Source organism: Oryctolagus cuniculus, chromosome 1 (genome assembly GCF_051225735.1).
Source record: "Oryctolagus cuniculus isolate XC-2025 breed Fujian yellow rabbit chromosome 1, ASM5122573v1, whole genome shotgun sequence".
In the NCBI taxonomy this organism is placed as follows: domain Eukaryota; kingdom Metazoa; phylum Chordata; class Mammalia; order Lagomorpha; family Leporidae; genus Oryctolagus; species Oryctolagus cuniculus.
In genome coordinates, this window is record NC_142867.1 from 144,632,729 (window position 1) to 144,646,867 (window position 14,139).

Sequence of the window (14,139 nt, forward strand, 5' to 3'; positions counted from 1 at the left end):
TTGCCGCGCCCGCGCCTCCGAGTCGGCCGGCAGAGAGATGAGGTGGGATGGGCGCCGCGCTGGCGTTGCCCGGGATGCGGGCAGGTTCCGCCGCCGACGCCTCGCCTCGCCTCGCCTCGCTGCCCACCGGGGTTTGTATGGACACACCGGGCGGCGACAGATCCGCCGTGCGCTCAGCGAGCAGCCGCCCAGCGCCCGGCGCCCAGCAGCCCGGTGCCGCGCTCGGCGCGGTGCCCCCAGCCAGCGCCCCCATCCGGAGCCGGTGAGCGCCCCCCGGCCGCCGCCCCTCACCTGACAGGTCGTGTGTGACGCGAGTTTCCCCTTGGCGGGGTGGCGGGGGGCGGCCCAGCGCGGGGCCTGAGGCGCTGGCCCTGCCCGGCGCCCCCGGCCGGCCTGCGAGACGCGGCGCTCCGCTGGGCGGGCGAGGTGGGCGCCTCTGTCGCCGGCTCGGGGAGCCCCAGCCGCACGGCCCTGGATGACAGTGCAAAGTCTGGCCGCAGCCGCCGACCGGGGTTGCGGGTTCGCAGCTGCGGTGGAACCCGAACGCAGAGGCTCTGCTGCTGGGGGCCCCGGGACGGTCTGCGTCGTGTGGGTTCTTGTCCCGGGGAGGTGCTGGGCGCAGTCCCTGTGCGTCTGGACAGCTGAGCCCACTTCTCGTTACTGCGGCTGGCTCCGGGGCCTGACGCGGACATTGTCTTTTGCAATACGGCACTAATTCTGTGTGCATGCATGCTTTTTATTTTTTATTTTTCTCCCGCTCCTTTTTTTTGTTCTTCAAGAGTTCAAAATTGTAGGAGCGTTTGATTCCAGTGCACGACAATTCGTACTTGGAAGGGACCTCAGTCGTGTTTTTGATCGCCCGTTTTCAGTTTTTCTTATTGTAAACCATCAGTACTTTCTTTGTTAACCTCGGAATTATTCTTAGAAATTCTCTGTCTCTCTCTCTCTTTTTTTTTTTTTTTTTGAAAACGCAGAAAGTTATTTTTGTGATTGTGTTGTGGAATGTTTTCAGTTCTGTAAGCCAAACTAGTGATTTATTTTAGGCGCTTTACATGGTACCTAGTTTAAAAACAGGTGCCCAATGTTGAAACTACACAGCACCGTGGAAGATCCACCCTTAAGCATTTCCTATGTAGAGTGACTGTCAGATAGTGCTGGCTTATCCATACCTTATTTGTCACCCTAAAGGCAGAGGTGGTTTTTCTTTTCTTTTATTTATTTGAAGTTTTTACCGATGTATTTTGAGAGACAGTTCTCATCTACTGGTTCACTCAAATGCAGGTTAACAGCTTCAGCTGGGCAGTACTGAAACCTGGAACTGGCAGCTCCGTCCAGGTCTTGCACTTGAGTGGTAGAAATCTAGCCGATTGAGCCGTCATCACTGCCTTCCCAGGGTGTGCCAGAGTTCTTATAGGACTTGTTCAGTTTCCCATTCCACTTCTCGGGAGGCAGATTGTACGGTGAAGTTATAGGTTCATTTTTAACGCCCTCAAAATTCTGTCTGCAATAGAGCCATCCCCGATGCACTCTGAATTCGGAAATGAAGGGGCAGACTTGAAACTACTATGGTATCTGGTGAACATTGCAGAAACACCTGAGTGTATTAATGCAATGAAAACTTTGGTGGTAGCGGTTTGGAGAAGCTGTTCCAACTGGCTTGAGTCATTCGTTCTCTTTAGAAAAATCTAGCTGAGCTGAACTGCTATTTAAGAATAGGTTTACGCCGGCACCGCGGCTCACTAGGCTAATCCTCTGCCTTGCAGTGCTGGCATACCGGGTTCTAGTCCCGGTCGGGGTGCCAGATTCTGTCCCGGTTGCCCCTCTTCCAGGCCAGCTCTCTGCTGAGGCTCGGGAGTGCAGTGGAGGATGGCCCAAGAGCTTGGGCCCTGCACCCCAGGGGAGACCAGGATAAGCACCTGGCTCCTGCCATCGGATCAGCACGGTGAGCCGGTTGCAGCACACTGGCCGCGGCGGCCATTGGAGGGTGAACCAACGGCAAAACGGAAGACCTTTCTCTCTGTCTCTCTCTCTCTCACTGTCCACTCTGCCTGTCAAGATATATATATATATATAAAAGAATAGGTTTACCTCCATTAGCAGAGGGAAGAGGAGGTCCAAGATGTGTGATGTGTAGTACTTGTCTGTGTACTGTAGTGTGGTAGCCAAGGGTTGGGCTAAGGAGCCAGAGTGAGTTTGAATCCTGCCTTTGTTTTAGGCGATGTATTTATCCTCTTTGCGCTTCAATTTTCTCAAAATCCCGAAAATGGGATAATAATGGTGTGTATCCTTAAGGTGATCTAGAGTGTTAGATGCGTCTAGCCCATATTGCCTGGTAAATCCCACATGCTTGGTACCTGTCAGGGCTGCTGCTGCTTCTCCTTGGTCTTCCAAAGGATACACTGGGCTGCAAACAGGTTCATTCCATTGTCATCTGCTTGCTCCTGTGGGACTGAGAGCTTGGCATCACTGGCCTGCCTTGGCCACCTGTGAGGCAGTTTTAAATAGAACAGTTTAGACCCTGCAGTGGGCGCCCCTGTTGCTGAAGAAGTGCTGAAATACCCCTGTCTGTCCCTCTGACAGAACCTTGGACCGCCTCCTCCTGTGGGTGACGGCTGCTATTTTAATTGTCTGGTCTTGAGTTTGTTATTGGGTGTTTCTTTGCCTATCGTGTACTGCTATCAAAGATAGTGTCTATCAAACTATTAATGGGTATGTTTGTGCTTACCTGATCAGCATAGTACACGTTTCTAGAATACATGCAAAATTACTTTCATCTAAGGATCTTTTATGTTGCGTAGAATGAGGTTAGTTCTGACTTGATTTTGTGTTCATTTTCAGCTTTTGTGTAATTTTCCTTAGAAAGTTTTTTTCCATTAATGATTCTATGTACTTGCTTTTCTACTTGGATTGCAGTATCTGATACAGGTTGGGTATCCCTTGTTTGTAATGCTTGGGATTTTGGATTTTTTAAAATTTTGGAATATTTGCATATCTGAAATAAGATATCTCGGTTTTGAGACCCGGGTCTAAACATAGAATTCATGTATTTTTTTTTCCTTTTTGACAGGCAGAGTGGACAGTGAGAGAGAGGGACAGAGAGAGAGAGAGAGAGAAAGGTCTTCCTTTGCCATTGGTTCACCCTCCAATGGCCGTCCTGGCCGGCGCGCTGCGGCCGGCACATCACGCTGATCCAAAGCCAGGAGCCAGGTGCTTCTCCTGGTCTCCCATGGGGGTTCGGGGCCCAAGCACTTGGGCCATCCTCCACTGCACTCCCGGGCCATAGCAGAGAGCTGGCCTGGAAGAGGGGCAACCGGGACAGAATCCAGCATCCTGACGGGGACTAGAACCTGGTGTGCCAGCACCGCAGGTGGAAGATTAGCCTATTGAGCTGTGGCGCCGGCCCATTTATGTTTTGTATTCACCTTATACACATAGCCTGAAGATAACTTCATAGCATATTTTTAGTATGGTTATGTCTTTAAGGTGTTTTAGAAAGATTCACTTATTTATTTGAAAGGCAGAATTACAGAGAAAGGGAGAGACGGAAAGATCTTCCGTCCACTGGTTTACTCCCCAAATGGCCACAGTGGCTAAAGCTGGGAGCCTGGAACTCCATCCCGGTCTCCCAAGTGGGTGGCAGGAGCCCGTCTTCCGCTGCTTTCTCAGGTGCCTTAGCAGGAGCCGGATTGGAAACAGCAGCGGAGACTAGAACTGATGCTGGCGTCACAGGTGGTGGTTTAACTCGCCATATTCAGTGCCAGCCCCGAGTGTGGCTGTGTTTTGATTGTGTGAGATCGCGTTGGAAATTTTCTACCTCTGGAGTCTTATGGCCCCTCAGAGAGTTTAGTATCCTGGAGCATTTCCGGTTTTGGGTTTTCAGTTGCAGAATGCTCAACCAGTTTTAATTCTCTGTCCTTTAAATCAGATGTCTGCAAACCTTTGGTCTTAGGACTCCTTTACCTGCCTCAAAAATTAGTGAGGTCCCTGAACGAGCTACTTGTGGATTATATGTGTATGTTTACTGTATTATAAATCAAAATAAATATAAAAATTTTTGTTACTTCCCTAGAAATGGCATTTGTAAACTCATTATATATGAACACAAACAACATATTCTTAATGAAAAATGACCTTTGAAAACAAAAAAGGTAGTGTTCTCCCTCTTTTGTTGTGTGCTTTAATAGAAACATCTGTATTGTCATATTGGCTTCTGCATCAAGTCTGTTGCAGTCAGTTCTCTAGGTTGAAGTATAAATAAGCATCTGAAGAAAATCCAGCCTCACACAGTTAATGCCTGTGAAAGGCAAAGATGTAGTAATAGCCTTCTCAGATAGTTGTTGATGTTCTTGTTTGATTTTATACCAAAAACTCAACCAACGGTAGTTTCTAAAGGTTATGTGGTGTGGAATCTTTTTTTTTTTTTTTTTTTTTTTTTGACAGGCAGAGTGGACAGTGAGAGAGACAGAGAGAAAGGTCTTCCCTTACCGTTGGTTCACCCTCCAATGGCCACTGCGGCCGGCGCACCGCGCTGATCCGATGGCAGGAGCCAGGTGCTTCTCCTGGTCTCCCATGGGGTGCAGGGCCCAAGGACTTGGGCCATCCTCCACTGCACTCCCGGGCCACAGCAGAGAGCTGGCCTGGAAGAGGGGCAACCGGGACAGAATCCGGCGCCCTGGTGGTGTGGAATCTGAAGTCATTATCAGTGGATTTTTTTTCCATAGTGTGTTACATGAAAAGTCCTCACAATAGTGATTTTATTAAATTAGTTGCTTTGTAAAACATTGCAGATGTCATAATTGTTAACATAACAATTTACCAAACCCTAGTTAACTGGGGCAGTTTGCTGAGCATGTTTTATAAAGAAAAGAAAATGCCCAAACCCTAGTAAAGTTGTTCCATTGCAGCAAGAACAAAAGAGAGTGGTTTCTCAGACACTTGAATCAGGCAAATGAAAACAAGCAGCGTTTCCTTCCTTACCTGCAGCACTCCATCAGTAGAAATAGTCTGATAAATACAACTAGACAGTCTGTGCACTCAAGAGGTTCCACGACTTGGAATTCGATAATGGAGAGGGTTACCTTCTTCAGCTTCAAAGTCGGGGAGGGGAGGGGGTTTGGTCATTTAAGCATCAAACCAGAGCTTTTTCAGCCGTGGTATGTTCACTCTGAGATAAGCAGTTTCCTTCACAACGTATTTCTAATATCCTCATGCGCAGTTTAAGACAAAGCAATTTTAATACTAGGGACACACCACATGCCCTTGTAGCACCTTCCAAATATTGGCATAGTTCTTTATACAGCTTTCAAAGAAAGTCACACTTATTAATATCATCATGATTTTTTTCTCAGAATTCTGATTTTTGCCTGAAAGCTTACAGTTTATCATTAGCAACAAGCAAGCGGCAGTTGTTTCCTTAAAGGGACAGCAGACTCACTTCATTTCTGAGAAAACCTCTGCCAGTGTACCCAATTTTTTTTAAAGATTTTATTTATTTACTTGAGAGGCAGAGTTACAGACAGAGACAATATACCCAATTTTGAGAAACTGTGGCCGTCCATCATTCTCTCAAAGCGATGTTTGTTTCATGAACAGAGAGGCTAGTTCAAGCTCTCAGTTCCGTTAGAGAAGCACTTTGCCCTGAGATGGCGATGAATTACTGTAATTCAGTGTCTGGCACAAGTGTTTCACGCATGTGTCCCTTTCTGCCACCCAGAGTATTAAAAGATGGTGTATTTGTAGGCTGAGGCTTAGGAGAATTAGTAACTTGAATATTCAAGGACATTGTGTTAAGACAACTTGCATTTTCTTTCTTAATAACTGCTGGTGCTGGGGAATGACAAATAGAATGACTAAAATTACAGCTTGGTGTTACCACCTTTATTTTTTCCAAGATGCTAGTAATTTTGTGTAAAATTATTTATACATATTTAGTATATTATATTTAGTCTTAAATTTAGTATAAAAATAATTTGATCTTGTGGGGGCCCTAAGAGAGTGTTAGGACCTGTGGAGTCATGGGCCATGCTTTGAGAACCTGTAGATTTAAATTATAAAGAGGATTTCCACAAGACTTTGATTTGGAAGGGAAATGGTACTGAGGATATCTAGTCTTTCCTGTGTCAGACTTTGGGCTCTGGGGAAGGCCTTATTAAAAAAAAAATACTAAGTACAATAAAGGTCATTCGCAGAAAATTGAGAGATTTTTGTAATGGTTGTAGTCAGGAGCCAACTGACATGGAAGAATTACAATAATCTGAAATGACACTGTCTAAGAATAAAAACCAGATTTGGTTGTACATTTCTGTTGACATGTGCAAATTAAGTATTAAATACTGAACACGCAGTGTGAAAACCCCAATTAATCTCTAGCTCATAAACTAAAAAAAACCCCTTTTTTTCCCCCTTTTAATCTCCATTTACTTCTCATTTATTTCAATTTATGATGAGTGTGAGCTGTTTTAGGGAGAGGTGCCCAGCACTCTCTGGCTTTGCCTCATATCTTTTCTATTTTTAAAAAAGATTTATCTATTTATTTAAGAGGCAAAGTTACAGACAGAGGGAGAGACAGAGAGATCTTCCTCTGATGGTTCACTCCCCAAATGGCTGCAATGGCCAGAGCTGGGCTGATCTGAAGCCAGGAGTCAGGAGCTTCTTCTGGGTCTCCCACACGGGTGCAGGGGCTCAAGCACTTGGGCCATCTTCCACCATTAGCAGGGAGCTGGTTCAGAAGTGGAACAAACAGGATTTGAAGCAGCCTCCACTGGGGATGCAGGCATTGCCAGTGGCATCTTTACCTGCTACGCCATGATGCTGGCCCGGTGTTGCCAGCGTCAGCTTACCTGTGCCGCGACACTGGCCCCAAATCCACTTTTGATGTTAGTAATTTGGATCTTCTTTTTTTCTTAATCTTCTTAAGGCTCGCCTTTGTTTTAGGTGGTGGCTTAACCCGCTGCACCGCCTTACCTGCCTCTGAATTTTTAGATCTAGTTAGATCTAGTTGCCAAGTCCTCTATTTCTTTACTTTTGCCTGGTGGTTCTGTTCTTACTGGGGGTGGTGGTTGTGGTGTATTGAGAACACTAACTATTTTTGTAGGACAACTTCTGCATTTTTTAATTTTTAAAAATTATTTAACCTTTTTTATTAACATGAAATACTTATATATATTTATAGGGTACAGTGCAGTATTTCAGTGCATATACACTGTGAACCAATCAAACTAGGAAGTCAGTTTCCTTATCTTTGTTCTTAAATCCTACTAGCTCCTCTTTTCCAGTTTATTATAATTTATATAATATACTATTATGAATTAAAGTTGTCCCACTGTGCTTTGGAACACTAGAACTTGGTACTTCTGTCTGATTTGCTTCAGAACCCATTATTTAGCTCATTTTTATTCCTCTACCCTTTCCAGCCTCTAGTGAACACTGTTCTAAGTTCAGATGGACTACTTAAAAAAATTAATGTATTTATTTGAAAGGCAGAATGGTGGTGGTGGGTGAGTGGGTGGGTGGAGATCTGTGTGCTGGTTCACTCCCCAGATGGCCACAGCTGCTAGATGTAGGCCAGGTTGAAGCCATCAGCCAGGAACTGCATCCGGGTCTCCCACCTGGGTGGCAGGGCCACCTTCCGCTGCCTGATTGGAAGCAGGGCAGCCGGGATGCCGCTCTCTGATGTGGGGTGCCGCATTGCAAGTGGTGGCTTTTACCCGCTTTAGCTTCCATATATATGTGAACCTACAGTATTTGTCTTTCTGCAGGTGGCTTGTTTCACTTAACAGAACGAGCTACAGTTCTGTCTACATCTCTGAAAATGTCAGGATTTCCTTCCTTGTTATGGTTCAATAGTATTCTATTGTGACGTGTACCACGTCGTGTTTATCCATCAGTGGGCATCTGGGCTGATTCCATAGCTTGGCTGTTGTGAGGAGTGCAACTGTCTCTTTCATGCGCTGATTTTGTTTCCAGATCTTCTGTTTCCCTTTTTAATTCTGACAACTTTTGCTTTGTATAGTTTCTCACACTGAGTGTATTTAAATGATTTAGATTGAAATTGCAAGCGTGAGCTGTGTGTTTCTTTGCATTTTTTAGCAGTTTATTTAACTTAAAAACTTGTATATGTGAACTAGTCATGTAATTAGAATATACAACTTAAATTTTGGAGTAGGCATCAGATTTTTTTTGACTTTTTTGCAGAATGAAAATTAGGACAACTTAAGTGTGTGAGATTCTAATACCTTGTGTGTGCACACCAGTGCCTGCTGGCTTGCTGATGGGCTTGATTTCAGTCTTAAGTCAGTGAGACCAGAACAGCTTTTAGATCCATCATGCTGTGGAACTAGCTCCAGTTGAGAGCAAAGGATCAGGATAACCTCAAATAATGTGTACTTTTTTTTTTTTTTAACACTAGAGCAGACAAAATTGTTTGCTTTTTCTTAGATTTTTTTGTTAGGCTATCTAGAGCAGGCTGGTGCTGCTTTTATGATTTTCTGCTGTTAAGGTCAAACTCCCACATTAACAAGTTTTAAATGTATTTACTTTTATTTGTACTTGTATTTGAAAGTCAGAGGGTGAGAGAGAGAGAGGGAAAGAGAGAAAGAATTAGGTAGCTGGGGCTGGGCCAGGTTGAAGTAGGAGGCTGGCACTCAATACAGATCTACCCTGTGGGTGGCAAGGACTCAGGTGCTGGAGCCATTCCTTGCTGCCTCCCAGGGTGTGAGTCAAGGTGAAGCTGGACTTGAAAGTGGAGGAGGGGCTTGAGTCCAGGCACTCTGAGGGGGCGTGTGGCCATCCCAACCTGTATCTCAGCTGCTGCACTCATGCCTACCCCACATTTAATTCTAGCATAAGCCACCTCTAAATATATAAAAAATCAACTCATATGTTAGCGACATCCCACTTTTGGAAACTGTACACTGTGAATCTTTATATAGGAGTATGGATGGAGGCTGGCACTGTGGCATGGCAGGTTAAGCTGCCATCTTCATTGCTGGCTTCCTGTATGGGCACTGATTCCAGTCCTGTCTGCTCCACAGATCCAGCTGCCAGCTAATGCGCTTGGGAAAGCAGCAGAGGGTGGCCCATGTGCCTGGGCCCCTGCATCCACGTGGGAGACTGGAGGGGGTGCCTGGCTCCTGACTTTGATCTGGTCCAGCCCTGGTTGTTGGAGCTATTTGGAGAGTGAACCAGCGGATGAAAGATCTTTCTGTCTCTGACTTTCAAATAAATAAATAAATAAATCATTAAAAAAAAGAAACATGGATGTTTCGGTGTGGCTCTGCACCTCTGCTGGATAATTCGGAGTCCATCAGTCCGAGGACCTGGTGGGTTAGTAATTCTGCTTTTGTTTTGCATTGTATTGTATCATAGGAGGCAGGCACTGAGGCAGCATAAAGGGACATTTGAATTATTAAAGTTCCCACATAGACTGTTAAGTTTTGTTGAGGTATAACTTACATACCATACCAATTATACATATAAAGTATACAGCCTAAAGTATACTTTTTTTTAAAAAAAGATTTATTTATTTTACTTGAAAGTCAGAGTTACACAGAGAGAGGAGAGGCAGAGAGAGAGAGAGGTCAGCCATCTGCTGCTTCACTCCCCAGTTGGCCGCAGCGGCTGGAGCTGCGCTGATCCGAAGCCAACCTGCGCCCATATAGGATGCCAGCACTGCAGGTGGAGGATTAACCTACTGCACCATGGTGCCAGCCCCTCACCTCCTGCTTCTTTTTTTTTTTTTTTTTTTTTTTTGACAGGCAGAGTGGACAGTGAGAGAGAGAGACAGAGAGAAAGGTCTTCCTTAGCCGTTGGTTCACCCTCCAATGGCCGCCGCGGCCAGCGCACTGTGGCCGGCGCACTGTGCTGATCCGATGGCAGGAGCCAGGTACTTATCCTGCTCTCCCATGCACTTGGGCCATCCTCCACTGCACTCCCTGGCCACAGCAGAGAGCTGGCCTGGAAGAGGGGCAACTGGGACAGAATCTGGCGCCCCGCCTGGGACTAGAACCTGGTGTGCCGGCGCCGCAAGGCGGAGGATTAGCCTAGTGAGCCGCGGCGCCGGCCACCTCCTGCTTCTTAAGGACTCCATTAGCAGGAAGCGGGATTGGGAGTGGGATCAGGACTTGAACCCAGGCACTCTGATATTGGAGGCAGGCATCCCAAACAGCATCTTAACCACTGTGCCAATATTTAAGTTCTTTGCATCACCAACTAATATTCCTTTGTAAGGACATAAATTTGACTTGTTTTCTCTCTTTGGCTATTATGAATAAAGCTTTTATGAACATTCATACAAGTTTTTATGTGGACGTATGTTTTTATTCCTTTCGAGTATATGCCTAGGAGTGGACTAGTTGAGTCGTATGGTGGGCACTTTAAATAAAAATTATTTATTTGAGAGACGGGGCAGGGAGGGTGGAGAGATCTGAGAGAGCTCCCATCGGTTGGTTCGCTCTCCAAATGCCTAGAGCAGCAGCCTGGAACTCAGCCCACATCTTCCACATGGGTAGCAGGAATCTCACTGTCTGAGTCCTTATTGTGGCCTCCCAGGGTATGCATTAGCATGAAGCTGGAGTCAGGAACCAGAGCTAGGCAACGGACCAGTACTCTAGTGTGGGATGTGGACGATTTTTTAAATGTTCTCTTTTTTTTTTTTTCTGTTAAAGATGTATTTATTTATTTGAAAGGCAGAGTTACAGAGAGGCAGAGAGAAAGGTCTTCCATCCACTATGTCACTCCCCAAATGGGTGGGGCTGGGCTGATGGGAAGCCAGGAGCCAGGAGCTTCTTCCGGGTCTCCCACGTGGGTGCAGGGGCCCAAGGACTTGGGCCACCTTCTACTGCTTTCCCAGGCCATAATCAGAGAGCTGGATTGGAAGAAGAGCAGCTGGGACACAAACCAGTGCCCATATGGGATGCCGACACTGCAGGCATTGGCTTTACCTGCTATACCACGGTGCTGGCCCCCTAAGTTTTAAAGTAGAGGTTAAGCATGGCAGGAATGATAGTATTCTAAGATGGAGTTAATATTATAATTAGAGCATTTAGTAGGCTGACCTACGAATATGAACCAGCAGTTCGTAACCTGGGTATGTATAATTACTATCACTTCCTAATTAAAATATTGGTGCCACAACTTTATCTCTTAGGATATTGTACTACCTGCCCTACTCTCTTCTTGGTTCTTTGTTTAAACTGTGAAGTTGCATTTGCAGAGACAGTTTGCTGTTGGGTTAGAGAGAGAGAGAGGTCTTCCTTCCATTGGTTCACCACCCAAATGGCCGCTACGGCTGGCGCACTACGCCAATCCGAAGCCAGGAGCCAGGTGCTTCCTCCTGGTCTCCCATGCGGGTACAGGGCTCAAGCACTTGGGCCATCCTCCACTGCACTCCCGGGCCACAGCAGAGAGCTAGACTGGAAGAAGGGCAACCGGGACAGAACTGGTGCCCCAACCGGGACTAGAACCTCGGGTGCCAGCGCCGCAGGCGGAGGATTAGCCTAGTGAGCTGTGGCGCTGGCTATTGTTGGCTATTAAATACTTGAATTGTTGGGATGTGATCAGTAGGGTTCAGTCAGGAGGTAGAAAGATTAATGAATCATTATTGACTATAAGAAGGGATTGGATCAGTGAGGAATTTCCTAGTAAGAAGTACAGATTAAAGAGCAAAGGAGTAGTAAATATGAGGGGCAGGGCCGCCCCAGGGCAGGAGTGGAATGCTTCCTTACCTTCCAGGTGAGAGCTAGCCCTTGTTGGAAAGGACAGGAGTGGGTCTGGGGCATCAAGCTGTTGCCTTTAAAGCCAGCATCCCATATGGGCACCAGTTCGAGACCCAACTGTTCTGCTTCTGATCCAGCTCTCTGCTAATGGCCTGGAAAAGCAGCAGAAGATGGCCCAAGTGCCTGGACCCCTGCCACCAATGTGGCAAACCTGGATGAAGTTCCTGGCTCCTGGCTGTGGCTTGGCTCAGCCCTGGCTGTTGTGGCCATTTGGGGAGTGAACCAGCAGAGGAAGATTTCTCTCTCTCTCTCTTTCTCCCCTGCCCTTTCTCTGTAATGCTGCCTTTCAAATAAATGAGTCAATCTTTTTTTAAAACAGAAAAAGGACAAGGTTAAGGCTAGTAGTAATGGCTCCTCACTAGTGGATCTTGCTGGGACCCTGCCCTTCGGGGTGCCAGGGAATGCTGTTCACTGAGATGTCTCACCAGAAGCTTCTGTGCTGCAAAGCTGCCTGGGCCCCTGTTGCCCAGGGTATGCATACTGCAGAAGCCTGGCGGGGGAGCAGCCCTGATGTTGTAGGAGCGGGGCCCCGCTAGAAGCCTGCTGCAGCTGAGGCCCTGGGGCCAGGAAGCAGAATTCCCCCAAAACGCCTTTCTGGTGCCCTCTGCCGACGAAGCCCAATACCATGCCAGCTGGCAAAGGAAAAATATTTAATGAACATAAATCCATTTTCATGGAGCAGACAAAAAAGGATAGATTGGGAGATGAGGAACAGTAAATCAGTATCTGGCACAGGCACTAAGTAGCTGATAGAATTGTTGGGAGATCTAAAGAAGGAGACTTTAGATTGAGTTTTTAAAGTTTTTATTTATTTATTTTTATTTAAAAGGTAGAAGAAGTGGAGGGGTGGGGTGGGGGAGAGGGTAGATAGATATCTTCCATCTTTGTTTCTTTCCCCAAACGCCTGCAATAGCTGGAGCTGGGCCAGGCCAAAGCCAGGAGCCCAGAGCTCAGTGCAGGGCCTCCTGTGTGGGTGGCAGGGGCCCAGGCCCTTGAATCATCTGCTGCCTGCTGGAGTGCACATTTGCAGGCAGCTGGCAGCGGGAACTCAAGCCTAGGCACCCCAGTGTGCGATGTGGGGCTCCCAAGCAGCGTATCAGCTGCTTTGCCAGATGCGCACTCCTAGGCTGACCTTGGAGGAACAACTCCCAAAACCTTAGCATGCAGGCAGGAAGGTTGTATTGTCTCATTTGTGACTAGGGTGCTTCCTACCTAGTTGTGAAGTTGTTTCCAATGCTTCATTTCTTTGACTGCTATTGTAGAATCAGGAAGCTGTTGGGGTGAGGAGTCTGTGGTGATGAGGAACCTCCACCTGTACTTGCTTGTGGTAGAACCACTCTGGGCCTGTTCTAGTCTGTGCTAGCCCTGCCTACTAGTAACTAGATGAGCCTTTCTCAATCCTTATACCTAGAGGCACCATGAAGCAATTTGTAGATCTCTGTCTCTTTGATAATAACGTTTTGAAGTGATACCTCATTGTCGTTTTGATTTGAATTGCCCTAGTAAGTAATGGTGAATGCCTTTTTATTTATGAGGGGATCAGACTTTAAAAAGTTAGTGGAAAAATGGAAATAAGGGGGCCAACATTGTGGGGTGTAGTGGGTAAAACCACCACTTGTGACTCTGACAATCCTTGTACTTGTTAACAATTTTTATGTTGCCTTTGGGAAAATGTGTATTCAGATCCTTTGCCGATTTTTAAATCAGGCAGTCATTTTTTTGCTATTGAGTTGTATGAATTCCTTATTATTTTGTGTATTAATCCCTTATGAGATAATCCCTTATGAGACGTTTTATCCTAATCCACACATAGGCTGCCTTTCCATTTTGTCGATTGTTTGCTGTGCTTTTGTTTGGTGTATTTCCATTTGTTTATTTTTGCATTTGTTGGTCATGCTTTTGGTGTCTCAGTTTAAAAGATCATTGCCAGATAGATATAGAGAAACCTTTCCCCTGCTTTCTTGTAAGAGTTTTATGGTTTCAGGGCTGCACATTTATGTTTAGTCCATTTAGCATAACGTCTTTAAGGATCATCCTTGTACAGTGTGTCAGAACTTCACTGGCCTTCCTTTTCATTTTATTTGAGGAGAGAAAGAGAGAGAGAGAGAGAGAGAGAGAGAGAGAGAGGGAGAGAAACAGAGAGCGAGATATCTTCCATTTGCTGGCTCACTCTCCAAATGCCCATAGTAGTTGGGGCTGGGCTGGACTGGGCTGGGCTCACCAGATGGACACGGGCCTATTGCACATACCCACATGTGGCTGATTTCTGACAAAACTGATGCTGCTCATGTGCATTGCATGGTGCAGGGAACTTTAAAAAATAGTTTAATTTAAAAAATTGTGATGTCTCGAAAGAACTTTATCA

The 14,139-nt window shown here is 46.2% G+C and overlaps 1 long non-coding RNA gene across 5 annotated transcripts in view; it reads left to right on the forward strand.

Moving 5' to 3' along the window:
* LOC149128681 (uncharacterized) overlaps positions 1 to 14,139 on the forward strand; it is a 127,454-nt gene that overhangs the window by 44,708 nt on the left and 68,607 nt on the right. Inside the window, exon 1 of one of the 5 annotated variants that reach the window (XR_016236213.1) lies at positions 123 to 262. The exons of the other annotated variants lie outside the window; for them this stretch is intronic. This is a non-coding gene — a long non-coding RNA (uncharacterized LOC149128681). Of the gene's footprint in view, positions 1 to 122; positions 263 to 14,139 lie in introns of those variants that run through there. 5 annotated transcript variants of the gene reach the window in all.